Below are 15,287 nucleotides of genomic sequence, written 5' to 3' on the forward strand. Positions count from 1 at the left end.
GTTGAGAAAACTTGTCACAGACCAGTGGTTTTCAAAACCTACTTTGTATCACCTCAAGGGATGTTGGGCCTGCCCTCAGTTTCTGATTCAGTAGGTTTGGGATGGAACTCCAGGATTTGCTTTTTTACTAAGTTCCCAGGTGAAGCAGCTATTGGTCTGGAAAACTGTTACCCAAAACTAAGTTCACCTCTTGGTGGATGTGGAGCCAAAATACACAACGAACCCAAAGAATAGGAAGAGTAAGAGTTTTACTTGCAACAGGTAAAGGGTGGTCTTTCCCAAGAGAGTCTCCTTGAACAACAAAATTGGGTAAATTTTAAGCTAAGGGAGCACGCATACTCCTGAAAGGCTTGCACAATGGGGAAGACAACAAGGAATTAGGGTAAAAGTCATCTTAAGTTGACTGTCTCCAGGTTGAACTCACAAGGTCCAACCAGGTGAGCATTATTAGTTCAATGGCTCCAGTATGTCTTGTACCTGAGTGCTCAAAGTGGTTTAGATTCTGTAAAGTTAACTCAAGTATGTGTGTCAGGTCAGTCTTCACTTTTGAGTCAGCACTGGGAGTTTTAGCACTGATTATATTGTCCCTTACGTGACTAGGGTATCTTCTGGCTTGATAGCGGCTATTTGCTTTTAAATTCTTTCACAAGATGGTCAGGGTCTTAAAACGACTTTTCTTATGTAGAGAAAGCGAAGTCTGTACTTTTCCAGAGGCCCCCCTAACTCATTCTGTTTACAGAACCACCAACCTAGATAGAAAAAAGCCTCCTGCTTTTGTGACCAGGGGCGAGAAAAGTGCCTAGACTAGCAAGGGAGAGAGCAGTGTGAGCGGAGCAAACAGGAGATTCTTCGGACACTTCTGCAGCTCAGACAGGCTCGCGGAGGTACTTCCAAGGTCCCTCTAGGCTCTGCGGAGGCCCTGGCCTCTCTGTGGTTGCTCGGGTCGGGGCGTGGTCGGGGGCGTGACTGGGGCGGGACACAGAAGGCAAGCCCAGGCGCCCAGAGCGCTCTGGTGCCGGACGTTGCGCGGCCGCGACGCCCGAGGCGGGCGCGGCCCGGCTCTTTGGGGTTCCCTGCCTCGCTCTGTGTCCAGCGCGGCTCAGCGAGACTTCAGCCCGCAAGGCGCGCAGGTAGGCGTCGGCCCGCTCGCGTTGCGGACCGCCCTGGTTTGGGTTCGGGAGCGGTGGGGCCTGGCGTTGCGTTTTCTCAACGGCATCCCAGGCTTTGGCCCTCAGCGCCGCGCGCGGATAGTGGTTACGAGGGACTGGTATGGGGACAATGGGCTTCTGGGCTCCTAAGGCCGAACAGCCGCACTCCCGCTGTAGGGCGGGAGGCGGGCTGAGGGCGGTGCGGACTCAGCGGAGAGAACCTAGAACCTTTGGGCTGGGCGGGAATGCGCTGAAGCAGGATGTACGGGAGTTGAGTGGTCGCCACCTGTGGGCGGAGTCCCGGCTGCGGAGAGACCTGGTAGGGGGCGAGTCTCGGGCCGCGCTCCCTCAGGGGAGGGAGCACCCTCAGGGAGGGGTGACCCGGAGCGGGGACTTGCTGGGTGCTTCTGCCTGCCTCTGCGATCGCGGAGTGCCTTTTGTTTTCCTATTCTCGGTTTGATTTTGTAATGGGGAAGAGGAGGGGAGGGGGCTGGTGTCTCACAAAGGCTTTTCCCCCGCCGTTTTGCACGTGGCTCAACTTTGAGGCATTTACATTTGTAAAATGTCTTATTAAAGAAATATTTTCGAAATAATTTCAGAATTAAGAAAAATTTTAGAAACTAGTACAAAGAATTCTCATTCTATTCACTTGGACTCTCCAAATGTTAACATCTAATTTAACAGAACCGCAAAACTAGGACACTAACATCTACAGGTTCTATTCAGATCAGTCTGTTTGTCTAGCCCATTTCTTTTCTGTGGTATAGGATCCAAGTCAGTATTTAGTTGCATTTAGTTGTCTTATTGGACAAATTTACATTTTAACCAGTAGAGGCTCTCTCCCCTTCAGAGTGGCATTGGAAGCACCAGATCTCAAATCAGAGGGTCTTTTCTTCCTCCCTGCCAGGCCCAATAGAGAGTGGCAGCTTTGGTCATCCTCTGTGCCTTGACCCATCCTGGTCCTAGCCAGCCTCTCTTGATTCTCCTTCTACTTATCAGGCCTATCTCCTTTTGTCCTCAAATCTCTGAAGATGCCCTCCTTGGCCATCTTCTCTTTCAGTCTGGGCATCTTCCCTGGGTGATCTCTTGTCGCTTTAAGGATTGTTGTGGTTTTGAGCAAACCCAGGTCCAGCCCAGGTCATTTCTCTGTCCCAGACTTGCTTAGCCTGTGGCCTACATGATACGTTTCTGGGTTATCTCAAAAGCGTTTCTGTCTCAATATGAGCATAAGGCACCTTGAGCTCACTCACATCTGGTCCTCTTCTAGTGCCCCCAATTTCTGTGAATGACATCACCTTACCCTAGCCACCCAGACACTCCTGGGGAAGGCATCCCTTGTCAGCTCTTCCCCCAGCTTTAGCCTGCAGTCAATACAGATTTGGTTACCTTTTTGAATTCTCCCTGGGCTGGCCCACTTTTCTCTATGGGAACCACCATCCTGCCTTTTGTCTACCTGTGCTTGCTTTGGTGCCCTCAGTTGGCTGCACCACAGTCAGAATAAGCTTGTTAAAATGTCCAAGTGATTGTGTCGTATTCTGCCTATAATCTTTAAAGATATTCCTTTGCTAAAAAAAAAAAAAAAAAAAAAAATAGAGGACTTATTTTCTCACAGTTTCAGAGAATCTTTATAAGTATATTTTGGTAAGGGTCAATCATATGTCAAGAGTTCCTAGTTCTGTTCTGAATAAGTGACTGAAAGTCAAAAGGTAAAGATGAAAATGAAGGCCTGATAAGGTGGATTAGGTTCCCTGAACTATGGCCATTTGCTCATTTGTTCAGTTCGGCAAGTATTTATTGGGTGCATACTGCATGCCAGGAGTTGTGTTGGCTTCTGGGGATATAAAGGTGAATAAATTTACCAGGCAACTGCCTGGCCATGGGGGCACTTGGTGAGGTCAACATGCAGTAACTCTTGACTTAGATAAGAACATTGCAGGACATAGGGTGGCCTGAGCCTAGGCAGGGGCTCGGTAGGGGAAGGCTCAGGACCAGGCTGTTTAGTGGCCTTGATCTAATACCAAGTCCTGTGCAGTTGTGATCTGGGAAGGTTCTTGGCAGATTGTGAGGATGGGCCAGTGTCAGAATGACTGATTGGGGGCTGTCACTGAATGTCAGTGAGTGGAAGAGGACCGCCTAGGGCACAACAGAGAAAAAGGTAATGAGCTGAACTGCTGAGGGTTAGCATGACTGTGAAATGGTAACCAGGTCACATTATCTGACCCCAAACTGGCCAGACGTGTTTGGATTTTATCAAAGTCATACTAAAGCACCCCTAATCAAACACAGGATTTCTGCAGCAAAATGTATGGATACCTACAGTTAGAAATAGAGATTGCAGAGAGCCTCACATCATTTTAGATTTTGCTGCCAGAGTTTGTTGGTACATTTTGAAGAATTGTTCAGTTTTCACAGCATTTTTGACTTCTGAGAATTGTGGGGGAGGGATTGTGGATCTCAAATGATAGCTAACACTTTTAGAGCCAGGCCCCTTGTATGTGCTTCATATGCCTTGACTCTTATCTTCACAGTGACCCCACTAGGATTGGTACCATGAAGATATCATTTTATAGGTGAGGAGATGTGGGCACAGACAAGGTTAGCGACTTACCCATTATTACAGAGCTTGCCACTGGTGGCTCCATGGTCTACATTCTTACCAGGCTGCAGATTTGTGAATGGGAGGTGGGGAGAGGGGTTGAAGGACCAAGGTCTTTCTCCTACTGTTTAGACACCTAGCATCTATAGCCAGCCTGCCTGAGTGCTGAGGAAGGTCAGAGGAGAAGGGAGGTGGGAGGCCCATAGAGGTTATAGTCACATACTCAGATACACTAAGGGCTTGTGGGACTTGTTTCCGTGATGCCTGCATCTTGTGTGGTTGGGCTGTAGGGGAATTTATATGCAGCGTCAAGTAGACCAGAGGAAGAGGTGAGGTGGTCAGAGACGCTGTGTGGACAAGCTGGGATGTGGGCTGGCTGGGCTTTGAGAAATAAGGATTCTGTAAAGAGACTCTTCATGAGACTATAGAGTGGGGAGATAACTGTTTTCTAATTTTCTTCCTCTAGTTGTGCAAGATACATGTGTTCTGGAACACCACAGAATACCTTCTGCCTGCCACTCCTTCATCACCGCAGACAGCAGTCTTCCTGAGGGGCACAGAGTGGATCAACTCGCTAGTATTTGCTCACGGGTGTGCAAATATCCTTGTGCCTTTGTGTGTGTCTGTGTGAGTGTGCAAAAAATATATAAAATGCATGTGAACAAAAATAATGAAACAATGTTCAATATCCTGCTCAGTTTAAGAAATGGAACCTTATCCAAACCTTAGAAGTCATTTATCTGTCTGCTCCAGTTCATCTTTTCTCTTCAGAGGTAACCACTGTCCTGAAGTATCTTTTAATCATTTCCTTGCATTTCTTTATGGTTTTACCATGTGTATGTGTGTATTTCCAGATAATACATACTTTAGTTTTGTTTACCTTTTTGGTCCTTATAAAATGAATGCATGTAATGAAGTATGTGGGTTTTTTTTGCTAATGAATTTTTTTGCAATTCATTCAGTGGTGTGTGTGGCTGAAGTTCTTCATTCACTTTTTTTGTTGTATTTCATTATACAACAAAAAAAAGGGAGATCCTTTTTTGTTGTCATAACTGGCAAGTGAGGTGCTACTGTCTCTAATGGGTAGAGGTCATGCATGCTGCTAAACATTCTGTAATGCACAGGACAGCCTCCCCATCTCCAGCCCTCCCACACACTGAAGAATTGTTTAGTCCCCAGTGTCATTGCTGAGGCTGAGAACTCTTGCCCTAGGGTAAATACTTGGGGTGGATTGCTGGGTGTGGGTTTGGGCATAGATACTAATGCATCTTTTACACTCCTTCCAGCACTGAGGCCTCTTGTATGACTCATGGTCCTCTCCAATACTTGATAATGTCTGCCTTTAAAATTTTTGCCAACCTAGTGAAGTGATGTGTGAAATGATACCTCAATTGTGATTGAAATTTTTATTTCCCTAATAGTAATGAGATTGACTGTCTTTTCATGTTTGCATGCTGTTTGTATTTCCTTTGAGAAGTACCTGCTGATATCCTTTTACCCATTTTCCTGTTGTGTTATTTGTGTTTTTCTTAATTGTTCCTCTGATTTCTTTGTATATCTTAGATTCTTTGGGTCTCCTAGATACTAATCCCTTATATTTGTTACAGGTAACTTTTTCTATTTATGAGTTTCTTCTGATGAACTAAGAAGTTCTTAATTTAAATGTGGTGTAATTTATCATTTTCTTTATGGTTAATACTTTCTGCGGAAAGATGTGGTTCTTGCTGGTCCCCAGGTGGATGTGACTGCCTTTGGGACCACATTCAGTCAAGGCTGCAGCTGAACCACAGGACTGCTTCAGGGACCACAGCTGGGACTAAGATTAGCTGGTCTACCACTGGGGGATTGGATCGGTGTGTCTCCCACTGGTTCCCTGGACCTACCCTAGACTGTGGCAGAGAGAGGCTGAAACCATGTCTCAGGGCTGCTTCTGGGTCCACAGCTGACACTGAGGTCAGCAGGCCTCATACTAGAAGAATGTATGGGTGCTGCTAGGTCCCTGGGTGAGAAGGACTAAGGGCAGACTAGAGCCTGGACACAGGGGTGCTTTGGGATCCGTAGTCTGGTCCAAGGCTGGGGGACCTATTATTGGTGTGTGGACACTGTGGCTCTTCCTAAGTTCCTTGGCACATGGGATTGGTTGCAGGACTATGGCCAGGCAGGCCTGGAGCTCAGTCCCTAGGGTGTTGAGGCTGCCTTTGGTTTGTAGGCCACGCTGCATTTGGTGAACTTGCCACCAGAGTGCTGGCCTTTTTTCAAAGAAGCTTTCCTTAGTCTTGGTTCACCCCAGTTTAGAAGCCTCCTACCAGGATCCCAAAGCACCTACAAAGGCACTTTTCTGTGGTTGGCTGCCAAATCATTGTGTAGGGAGACACAAGATAGGGACTTTCTGTTCTTCCATCTTGCTGACATCACTGCTGTTTAGGATAGACCAAACGTTGTCAGTTTTGCTGTTCAGGTCTCAGTAATTTTGTCTGCTTGATCATTAATCACTGAAAGAGTGTATTGAATCTCTCACTACTGTGATGGATTTGTCAGCTTCTGCAGTTAATTTTTACTTTATTTTGAGGTTGTTATTAAGTGCATAAAATTTAAAATTATTATATCCTTCTAGCAAGTAGGAGATTTTTTCTCTAGAAGTTACCTTCTTTTTCTCTGATAATTGTAAAAATTAACATAAAATAAAATTTGCCATATTAACTGCTTTTCACTAGTGTTAATATACTCAAATTGTTGTACAGCCAATCTTGAGAACACTTTTATCTTGCAACATTGAACTCTACACCCATTAAGTATCATCTCCCCATTTCCCCCTCCACCCTCCACTGGTGTTAGCAACCACCCTTCTACTTTCTGTTTCTATGAATTGGAGTAATTTAGATACCTCATATAAATGGAATCCTACAGTGTTTGTCTTTTTGTGATTGGTTTATTTAGCATAATATCCTTAAGTTTCATCCATGCTATAACATGTAACAAGATTTTATTCCTTTTTGAGACTGAATAATACTCCATTGTAAGTATATACCACATTTTCTTTATCTAGCCATATATATATATATATATATATATATGTATATATATATATATATATTTAATTTTTATTTAAGTACAAGTTAACATACAGTGCAATATTGGTTTCAGGAGTAGAATAAAATGATCCATCACTTACATACAACATCCAGTGGTCATCATCACAAGTGCCCTCCTTATTACCCAACACCCATTTAGCCCATCCCCACCCAACCACTCCATCAACCTTGTTTGTTCTCCATCATTAAGAGTCTCTTATGGTTTCCTTCCCTCTCTTTTTTTTCCCTCTTCCATACATTCATCTGTTTTGTTTCTTAAGTTGCATATTTGAGTAAAGTTATGTGGTTATTTGTTTTTTCCTGAATGAATTATTTCACTTAGCATAAAATACTGTAGCTCCATCCACCTCTTTGCAAATGGCAAGATTTCATTCTTTTTGAAGGCTGAGTGATAATGTTCCTGTGTGTGTGTGTGTGTGTGTGTGTGTGTGTGTGTGTGTCCATGTGTTCATTCTTTATCCATTCATCAGTTGATGGACGTTTGGGCTCTTTCTATAGTTTGGCTATTGTTAATAAGGCTGTGATAAACGTTGGGGTGCGTTGACCCCTTTGAATCTGTATTTTTGTATCCTTTGGGTAAATATCTAATAGTACAATTGCTGGATGATAACGTAGTTCTATTTTTAACTTTTTGAGGAACCTCCATATTGTCCTCCAGAGTGGCTGTACCAGTTTGCATTCCCACCAGCAGGGCCAAAGGGTTTCCCTTTCTCCACAATCGCGACAATGCCTGTTGTTTCTTGTGTTGTTAATTTTAACCATTCTGACAGGTGTGAGGTGGTATGTCATTGTGATTTTGATTCATATTACCCTGATGATGAGTGATGGTGAGCATCTTTTCATGTGTCCATTAGCCATCTGGATGTCTTCTTTGGAAAAGTTTCTGTTCATGTCCTCTCCCATTTCTTTACTGGATTATTTGTTTTTGGGTGCTGAGTTTGGTAAGTTCTTTATAGATTTTGGATACTAACCCTTTATCAGTCAGATATATCATTTGGAAATATCTTCTCCTGTTCCCTAGGTTGTTTTTCAGTTTTGTTGATAGTTACTTCACTGTGCAGGATCTTTTTATATTCATCAAGGTCCAGTAGCCCATTTTTGCTTTTGTTTCTGTGCCTCCAGTGATGTATCTAGTAAGAAGTTGCTGTGGCCAAGGTCAAAGAGGTTGCTGCCTGTAATACAGCAAAATTCCTCTAGAATTTTGATGGTTCTCTGTCACACACTTAGGTCTTTCATCCATTTTGAATTTATTTTTGTGTATGTTATAAGAAAGTGGTCTAGTTTCATTCTTCTGCATGTTGCTGTCCAGTTTTCCCAGCACCGTTTTTTAAAGAGACTTTTTTCTATTTGATACTCTTTCTTGCTTTGTTGAAGATTAATGGACCATATAATTGTGGTTCCATTCCTGCATTTTCTGTTTCATTGATCTGTGTGTCTGTTTTTGTGCCAGTACCATAGTGTCTTGAGGATTACAGCTTTGTAATAGAGCTTGATATCTGGAATCGTGATGTCTCCAGCTTTTCTTTTTTTTTTCAGGATTGCTTGGCTATCTGGGGTCTTTTCTGGTTCCATACAAATTTTAGGATTCTTTGTTGTAGCTCTGTGAAAAATGCTGGTGGTATGGGGGCAGGGTATTGACAGGGATTACATTAAATGTGTAGATTGCATTGTGTAAAATGTAGACATTTTAACAGTGTTCTTCCAATCCATGAACATGGAATGGTTTTCCATTTCTTTGTGTCCTCTTCAATTTCTTTCATAAGTGTTCTATGGTTTTCAGAGTACAGATCTCTTACCTCTTTGGTTAGGTTTATTCCTAGGTATCTTACGGTTTTTGGTGCAATTGTAAATGGGATTGATTCCTTGATTTCTGCTGTGTCGTTGTTGTTGTTTAATGCAGTACATGTCTGTACATTGAAATTGTATGCTCCAATTTTGCTGGATTCATTTATCAGTTCTAGCAATTTTTGGGTGAAGCCTTTTGGGATTTCTAAATAGAGTAACATGTCTTCTGCAAATAGTGAAAGTTTGACTTCTTCCTTGGTGATTTGAATACTTTTTGTTTCTTTTTGCTGTCTGATTGCTGAGGCTAAGACTTACAATACTATGTTAAATAGTATGGTGAGAGTGGACAACCCTGTCTTCTTCCTGACCATAGAGGAAAGGCTCTCAGTTTTTCCCTATTGAGGATTGTATGAGCTGTGGAGTCTTTCAGATACGGACTTTATTATGTTGAGGTATGTTTCATCTATCCCTATTTTGCTGAGGGCTTTTCTTTCAAGAATGTATGCTATACTTTGTCAAATACGTTTTCTGCATTTATTGAGAGGATTGTATGGTTCATGGCTTTTTTTTTTTTTTTTTTTTTTTTTTATTTTTTTTTCAACGTTTATTTATTTTTGGGACAGAGAGAGACAGAGCATGAACGGGGGAGGGGCAGAGAGAGAGGGAGACACAGAATCGGAAACAGGCTCCAGGCTCCGAGCCATCCGCCCAGAGCCCGACGCGGGGCTCGAACTCACGGACCGCGAGATCGTGACCTGGCTGAAGTCGGACGCTTAACCGACTGCGCCACCCAGGCGCCCCTGGCTTTTTTTTTTTAATGTGTATCATATTGATTGATTTGTGAACACTGAACTACCCCTGAATCCAAGGAATAAATACCGCTGATCGTGGGCAATAAATCTTTTAAGTCCTGTTGGATACAATTTGCTAGTATCTTGTTGAGGATTTTAGTATCCATGATCATTGGGAATATTGGCCTGTTCTCTATTTTAGTGGGTTCTTTTTCTCATTTTTGGATTAAGGTAATGCTGGCCTTGTAGAATGAGACTGGAGGTTTTCCTTCTATTTCTGTTTTTTGGAACAATTTGAGCAGGGTATATATTAACTTTTCTTTAAATGTCTGGTAGAATTCCCCTGGCAAGTTGTCTGGCCTTGGACTTTTGTTTGTTGGGAGATTTTTGATAACATTCAATTTCTTGGCTAGTTACGGGTCTATTCAAATTTTCTATTTCTTCATGTTTTAGTTTTGGTAGTTTGTATTTTTCTAGAAATTTGTCCATTTCTTCTAGATTGCCCAGTTTGTTGGCATATAATTTTTCTTAATATTCTCTTAGAGTTGTTTGTATTTCTAAAGTGTTGGTTGTGATGTCTCCTCTTTCATTTGTGATTTTATTTATTTGGGTCCTTTGTCTTTTCTTTTTGATAAGTCTGGCTAGGGGTTTATCAATTTTATTAATTCTCTCAAAGAACCAGCTCCTCATTTTGTTGATCTTTTTTTAATTTCTATACCATTTATTTGTGCTCTAATCCTTATTATTTACCTTCTTCTGCTGGCTTCAGACTTTATTTGCTTTTCCTTTTCTAGCTTCATTAGGTGTAAGGTTATTGTGTAACCTTGTGTATTGAGACTTTTCTTCCTTTTTGAGGTAGGCCTATATTGTGATCTATTTCCCTCTTAGGTCCGCCTTTGCTACATCCCAAAGGGTTTGGACTGTCGTGTTTTCATTTTCATTTGCTTCCATGTACATTTTAAATTCTTTAATTTCCTGGTTAATCCTTTTCATTCTTCAGTAGGATGTTCTTTAACCTCCAAGGGCTTTCCATATTTTTTCTTGTGGTTGACTTCAAGTTTCATAGCATTGTGATAGGACAGTATGAAGGGCATGATCTCGATATTTCTGTACCTGTTGAGGACTGATATGTGACCTAATGTGATCTGTTCTGGGGAATGTTCCATGTACACTTGAGATGAATATGTATTCTGTTGCTTTAGGATGAAATGTTGTGAATATGTCTGTTAAGTCTCTCTGCTTCCAGTGTGTCATTCAAAGCCATTATTTCCTTGTGGATTTTCTGCTTAGGTGATCTGTCCATTACTGTCAGTTGGGTGTTAAAGTTCTCTATCAATGAGTTTCTTTATGTTTGTTATTAATTGATTCTTATATTTGGGAACTCTCAATTGGACCCTAAGTATTTAAAATTGTTAGATCTTTTGTTTTTAATTTTTTAAATGTTTATTCATTTTTGAGAGAAAGAGAGACAGAGAAAGAGAGAGAAAGAGCATGAGCAGGGGAGGGTCAGAGAGAGAGAGGGAGACATAGAATCTGAAGCAGGCTGCAGGCTCTGAGCTGTCAACACAGACTGCAACACGGGGCTCAAACCCACCAACCATGAGATCATGACCTTAGCTGAAGTCGGACACTTAACCTCCCCAAATTGTTAGATCTTCTTGATGGATAGACCGCTCTTAACTGTGATGTAATGCACTTCTTCATCTCCTGTTACAGTCTTTGGTTTTTTATTTATTTTTTTTTAATTTTTTTAAATTATTTTTTATTTAAATTCAAGTTAGCAAAATATATTGTAAAAATGATTTCAGGAGTAGAATTTAGTGATTAATTACTTACATATAACACCCAGTACTCATCCCAACCAGTGCCCTCCTTAATGCCCATCACCCATTTAGCGCATCCCCCCATGCAGTATCCCTTCAGCAACCATCAGTTCCCTGTATATAAGAGTCTCTTATGGTTTGCCTCCCTCTCTGGTTTTGTCTTATTTTTCCTTCCCTTCCTGTATGTTCATCTGTTGAGTTTCTCAAATTCCACATATGAGTGAAATCATGATTGTCTTTCTCTGACTATTTTGCTTCACATATACACTCTAATTCCATCCATGTTGTTGCAAATGGCAAGATTTTATTCTTTTTGATCACCAATTAGTATTCCATTGTACATATACACCACATCTTTTTTTAAAATATTTTTTAAAAATTTTTTATTTATTTTTGAGAGAGAGACAGAGTATGAGTGGGGGATGGGCAGAGAGAGAGGGAGACACAGAATCCGAAGCAGGCTCCAGCACAGAGCCTGACGCGGGGCTCGAACTAATGACCTGAGCCGAAGATCCGATGCGAGATCATGACCTGAGCCGAAGTCGGACGCTTAACCAACTGAGCCACCCAGGCGCCCTGATATATACCACATCTTCTTTATCCATTCATCAGTTGATGGACATTTGGGCTCTTTCCATAATTTGGCTGTTGTCGATAGTGCTGCTATCAACATTGTGGAGCATGTGCTCCTTTGAATCAGCATTTTTGTATACTTGGATAAATACCTAGTGCAATTGCTGGGTCGTAGGGTAGTTCTGTTTTTAATTGTTTGAGGCACCTCCATACTGTTTTCCAGAGTTTGCATTTCCACCAAGAGTGCAAAAGGGTTCCCCTTTCACAGCATCCTCACCAACATCTTGTTACTGTCTTTGATTTAAAATGTAATTTGTATGATCTAAGTATGGGTACTGTGGCTTTCTTTTGACAGCCATTAACATGATAGATGATTCTCCATCCCCTCACTTTGAATCTGCAGTTGTCTTTAGGTTAAAATGACTCTCTTATAGGCAGCATATTGATGGGGTCTTGGTTTTTTCTTGTTGTTGTTGTTTTTAATCTGTTCTGACATCCTGTGTTTTTTGATTAGAATATTTAGTCCATTTACATTCAGAATGGTTATTGAAAGATATGAATTTAGTGCCATTTTGTTACATGTAAAGTTGGTGTTTCTGGTGATGTTCTCTTTTCCCTTCTATCCTTGTTGGTTTTGTTTTTGTTTTTTTTCCCCCACTCAAAGAGTCCCTGTTACTGTTTCTTGCAGGGCTGGTTTAGTGGTCATGAACTCCTTTAGTTTTTGCTGGTCTGAGAAACTCTTTATCTCTCCTTCTATTCTGAATAACATCCTTTCTGAATAAAGTATTCTTGGTTGCATATGATTCCTATTCAGCACGTTGAATATATCATGCTATTCCCTTCTCTCCTGTCAAGTTTCTGTGGACAGATCTGTTGTGAACCTGATATGTTTCCCTTACAGGTGAAGGACTTTTTTGCTCTGTGCTTTCAGGATTTTTTCCTTGTGTGTATTATTTTGTGTATTTGACTATGATGTGTCTTCATGGTGGCTAACTTTTGTTGAATTTAATGGGAGTTCTCTGTGCTTCTTGGGATTGTGATGTCAGTTTTATTCCCCAGATTAGGGAAGTTTTCAGCTATAATTTACTCAGACAACCCTCTACCTTTTTCTCTGCATCTTCTGGGACTCTTATGTTTTGAATGTTATAACAGTTTAAGGAGTCACTGAGTTCCTAAAGTCTACATTCGTGATCTGAAACCTTTCTTTCCTCTTCTTTTCAGCTTCATTGCTTTCCATAATTTTAGATTCTGTATCACTGATTCTTACCTCTGCGTCCTCTCTGTCATGGCATCCATTCAGGTTTGTATCTCGGTTATAGCATTTTTAATTTTGGCCTGACTAGTTTTTAGTTCTTTTGTCTTTGTAGTAATGGATTCCTTAGTGTCTTCTATGCTTTTTTCAATATCAGCTAGTACCCTTAAAATTGTTGTTTCAAATTCTAGTTCAGACATCTTATATCTGTGTTGATTAAATCTCTGGCCATGAATTTTTCCATTTTTTTCTTTGGGATGGGATGAATTTCTACTTGTCACTTTGGAGGTCAAAAAAAAAATGAGGGAGAAAGAGAGAGAAGAAACCAGGCTAGATCTTCAGTGTGTTTTGGTCTCCTTGTTAAGAGACACTTGATCCAAAATAAAAAAGAAAAATAAAACAAATAGAATAAAATAATAATTTAAAAAATAAAACAGCGTGTGGGTGGCTTAGCCAGTGAAGTGTCTGACTTTTGATTTTGGCTCAGGTCATGATCTCACAGTTTGTGAGATCGAACCTCACATTGGGCTCTATGTTAACATTGCAGAGCCTGCTTGGGATTCTCTCCCTCTCTGTCAGTCCCTCCCCTACTCACTCGTGCACATTTTGTCTCTCTTTTATAATAAATAAATAAACAATAAAAATAAATAGAAAAAGAATAAACAAAAATTCTTTTCTCTGTATTTATATATACATATGTATATATATGTATGTGTATATATGTGTGTGTATATACACACACATATACACATACATATATATAAATCCAAAGGAGGCTAGATCCTGTTTCCCCTAGAGCTGAAGCTTTGTAGCACTTTATTATCAGTAGACTTGGTGCATGTGAGGGATTTGTGCTGATATTCTGGGGTAGGAGCTGATTGCTCTGATTCTCAGGAGGACTTGCCCTAGTCAAGTTGTACTTGCAGAGCACAGTGGGGTGAGGCTTGCAGTAAGCGGCTCCAGCTTCCACTTGGTGATGCTGTTTTGTTCCCTGAAGTTGGTCAGAGTTGAAGGGTGGGGGAAGAATGGTTTTTCCCTGCTTTCTTTTCTCTGGATCAGGGACCTCATGCATACTGCTCCTCAGGAAGCCCTCACAGATGATCAAAGAGTCACCCCTCCTTTGTTCCAAGCTTCTGTCAGATACCCGTCATCATCCTATGTATGAACTGTCTGCCTACCAGGAGGCACAGCACTTCTGTGTTTTATCTGTGGCATGAGTGAGTTTCAAAACTCACCCTGAGGTGCATACTTCTGCTGATCCTCTGGGGGAGGGTCTTGCTGTGTGCTGTGGCCAGTGCTGGCAGTCCCAGAAAACAGTCATATGGCTGCACAGCAGTTTGGAGTTTATGGTAAATCACAGCACAAAGCCAGCACCAAGGTTTGCTGTCCTCAGCCAGTATCTTTGTTCCTTTGCTGATGAACAGGGCAGTTCAATGGCTCCTGCAGGGTCTTTTGCCCCCAGAGAGGCCATATCACCTCTACCAATGCACCCCAGACAGGGGAACTGTTTCTCCTGTCTGATCCAGGGGATCTGCCTGCTCCTGGGTGTCTGCCGTCCTTCCCCACCAGAACACTGCTAATGCTGCCAGGCATGACCACGGTGATGGCACTGATCTCTGAAACTTTAGACTCTGCACTCTGCTGTTTATAAAACCTCCAATATTTAAAACCCTTTCCTTTTGCCACTCAGTGGTTTGGGGAAGAGTTTTCTTGTGCAATCCCCTGCACATTTTCACTCTTTTTCTCACTCTTTCTCTCATTCTCTTTAACTCTTCTTTGTCCACATTCAGGGCTCCATGTCCTTTGCAGCACCTGCAGCGCTTTTCTCTCTTAAATCAGTTCTTTGCACCTCATACCTTCCTCAAGGTGGTCTTTTTTCTGCTTGTAGATGTGCAACTTTGTTCTCTCAGTCCTCAGACTGGTTTCTTGGGTGTTCATAATGATTTGATATTTATCTAGTTGTGGTCGAGGAAGGAGACAAACTTAGGGTCACCCTACTCCTCTGCATTTGTAACCTGGGGCCCAAGATTTTGTTCTTTTTATGGGTGAATAATATTCTATTGTATCACATATTTTTAATCCATCCATCTATTCTTTTTATAGTTCCTAAGATATGAAGTTTTTTTTTTTTTTTTGGATCTATTTATTTAATGTATGTGTTTATAACTATAAACTTCTCTCCTAGAAATCATTTGCTGCATCCTATATGTTTTGATATATTGTGTTT

The 15,287-nt window shown here is 41.5% G+C and overlaps 1 protein-coding gene across 1 annotated transcript in view; it reads left to right on the forward strand.

Annotated features, from left to right (window-relative positions):
* Window positions 1–1,001: 1,001 nt before the first annotated feature.
* Window positions 1,002–15,287, forward strand: part of PGBD2 (piggyBac transposable element derived 2) — a 36,946-nt gene continuing 22,660 nt past the window's right edge. The window contains exons 1-2 of the mRNA XM_030314727.2: window positions 1,002–1,130; window positions 4,211–4,335. The gene's annotated coding sequence lies outside the window, so the exon portion shown is untranslated. The remainder of the gene's footprint in view (window positions 1,131–4,210; window positions 4,336–15,287) is intronic.

Source organism: Lynx canadensis, chromosome A1 (assembly GCF_007474595.2).
Source record: "Lynx canadensis isolate LIC74 chromosome A1, mLynCan4.pri.v2, whole genome shotgun sequence".
NCBI classification, from domain to species: Eukaryota; Metazoa; Chordata; class Mammalia; order Carnivora; family Felidae; genus Lynx; species Lynx canadensis.